This window comes from Acyrthosiphon pisum, chromosome X (genome assembly GCF_005508785.2).
Source record: "Acyrthosiphon pisum isolate AL4f chromosome X, pea_aphid_22Mar2018_4r6ur, whole genome shotgun sequence".
Classification (NCBI taxonomy): Eukaryota; Metazoa; Arthropoda; class Insecta; order Hemiptera; family Aphididae; genus Acyrthosiphon; species Acyrthosiphon pisum.
The window spans coordinates 121,317,388-121,320,438 of record NC_042493.1 but is presented as its reverse complement, the minus strand read 5'-3'; the positions used below and the strand labels follow the sequence as shown (position 1 = coordinate 121,320,438).

General features: G+C 25.0%; 1 long non-coding RNA gene across 1 annotated transcript; it reads left to right on the top strand.

Annotated features, from left to right (window-relative positions):
- Positions 1-780: 780 nt before the first annotated feature.
- LOC115033386 lies at positions 781-2,776 on the top strand. Its single transcript, XR_003838715.1, has 4 exons — positions 781-886; positions 2,107-2,256; positions 2,361-2,507; positions 2,583-2,776. It is a non-coding gene; the product is annotated as an uncharacterized LOC115033386 (long non-coding RNA).
- The last annotated feature ends 275 nt before the right edge of the window (positions 2,777-3,051 follow it).

The following is a 3,051-nucleotide window of genomic DNA, read 5'->3' as shown; positions in this document are numbered from 1 at the left end:
TAATCATATACTCATATGTTAGGTGAGGCGATGGAAAGAATACAGTGTGATTCGTTTTACAGGTAACAGTAAATAAGTCGGTCCAGAGACATCGGATTAATATGCAGTTTTCGGGAGGGGATAGGGAATACATAAATACACATTTCTTGATGAATTTTACATTTTTAGATATTTCCGTGTGCGCATGCGCAATACATCTTGCATTTTTTTAAATGGCAACAGGTGTTTTGAATACCAAATTCGGATAGACCGAATTTTTTTAAGTCGATTTGGTCCTTTTTACCATACCTCTAAAATCAAAATTGACTAAATGGCAATGAGTCAAAGTTTCGATTAAAATTATTGAATTTTTCAACAATCATACTAGAATTTTATGAATTATTATGAAATTTTAAGTATTTTTTTTGTATCCGTAGATTTGCAGATATTATTAAATTATTTAAATTTAATTTTTAAAAAAAATAATTAAAATTTCATAATAATTCATAAAATTCTAGTATGATTGTTGAAAAATTCAATCATTTTAATCTGATGTCACTGGACAGAATTATTTAGTGTTACCTTTAAAAGGTATCACACTGTATATGGTGGATGTTTGTGCTATGGTCTACCAATCGAAGGGGGATTTTACTATGATATATTTATTGAGAACAAAGGAGTAATTATCTTTTATTATAAATCATCAATATATTTATATGTAGTTAATTTTATAATATACACCTCTGGCCTCTAGCATAAGTATGTATTTTTATAAATTACAAGTGTTTATTAGGTGTCAAACTTTGATTTTCCTGTTATGGAAAATCTTGTCAAGCAAAGTGTTAAGGATAAACAACCGTTCGAGCGGATTGAAGTTAGTAAAGAAGATCTACGGGAAATGTTCAAGGTAATATTCAAAATATGTTTATTGATATATTGGTTTTTAATACCAATATATACTAATATATGCGCAGACCAAAGTGATAACAATGCATCTATAAAAGTGTATTTATACACCACCCTTGTAAAAAAAAAAATCGATTTGTTCCAAAATAATTTGGCCGAGAAACTCAGTGTTCCCTAAATTGGTGAACACACTGTATATAGAATAAATCTTTATTATTTTTAAATAAATAGTTGATTAAAATTAACTTAAAATATATTTAAATTTCAGTAAATTCTCTAATTATACATTTTTATATTTGTTTAATAAATCTCATGTAATAGATTAATTTATAAGATATTAAATAATATATTAATAAATGTATACTTATATACTTAATTAAAAAATGACCAAACTTAATTTAGATATTAAAATATATTTTATATATATATTGGAATATTGATGTGGATATTATGTGTTTATTAAATATTAATTGGATTAAAAAAAAATGCATAATAGTATAGTAAAGTAATAGGTTTCAAGTAAAGTGAAGACTGATGTAATATTTAACAATACAAATATCAATTATTATAATAAGTATGTAATTCCATTAAAATATAAACCATACAAATTACAATTTACAAGTAGTTTATTTTTTTTTAATAGTTTTTAAAAGAAATTCTTTACTTACCTATACTGCCATTATCGACGGTTATCACTATATGCATGTATAATGTATTTTACCCAATAGCTCAATTATAGCCTAACAATTTTGAGGAGAGGGCTGAAGCCCCCTAAAAAGTAATCCAATGGAGCTTTGTCCTCAGCCATTCATCACAAATGTTCATTATAAAAAAATAATAAATAAAATAAATATTTTTATTCTACTTTAATTTTAATTGTATAAAAATGACCAAATTTAATTTAGATATTAAAATGTATTTTATATATATCGGAATATTGAAGCCAACTAAATATGCCGTTTAATTCACCCTAGAAAACTCATTAAAATAAATAAAACGCTATAACGTTCATAAACATTATAATTTGCATTTATTAATAAGTGTATAATTATTATAATATCTATATTATAAAAAAAATAAAATATCATTCTTATAACAATTATATTTAAAATTACCATTGGTATGGTTCATCTTGAATTATACCAAAGAAAAAAAATTAAATAATTCACTATAATTAAAAAAATGTACGGTTTTATTTTTTTTTATTGTGGTGTAATTTAGTACAATGAATTTAAAGTGAGGATCCTTAACAAAAAAGTTACAACACCAACAACTACTGTTTACCGATGTGTGCCATTAATGGATTTATGCAGGGGACCTTTATAACATATTCGTCATACAGGCAAAGTCAAAGCCTTTAAAGTTATCAAAGTAAATATGACCTTTTTTTTATTAATGTATATTTTATATTAATGTTTATTGTATTACTATAGAAATAACATATTTTTCATTTGCCTGATATATTTTTATTGCAGAATTCCGCTATATATAGGGAAGGAAATTCCATGGCTGAAGCATTGTAACGTGTCTATGGTATTTCATTTTTGGACAATAAGCAAATGAAAAAATAGGAAAAATTCCAAGAAGAAGCTGCTAGAAGAGACCATCGTAAAATTGGAAGAGTCTGTATTATTATTATGATTGTGATAAAATTAAGTGAATAGAAACTAATTGTATTTGTAATTATATTATACTAGGAACAAGAACTATTTATCTTCCATGAATTAAGTCCAGGATCTTGTTTCTTCCAACCAAAAGGTGCGCATATTTATAATACTTACTTTAATTGAGTTCATTAAAAGTGAATACAAAAAACGTGGATTCCAAAAATTAGTATCGCCGAATATTTACAATGTTAAGTTATGGGAAAAATCTGGTCATTGGACACATAATGCAGTAAGTTAACCTAGTTTCTTTTCAGCCTTTCTTTGAAGGAGAAAAGAGGTTTAAATAAATGATTAAATCATTCAATTTTATTTGTATTATGCCCGATTGCATAAAATTCAATCATTAAATAACTAACAAATGATTAGCTAATGGTTCGTTAAATCAATGTTACATTGCAATACACATTTATTTAAAATATACTTATTAACAGCTGAGTTCATATAGTAAGGTTGTTATCGTTAATTGTTATTGATAAAATTATAATCAGTAATATGTAAT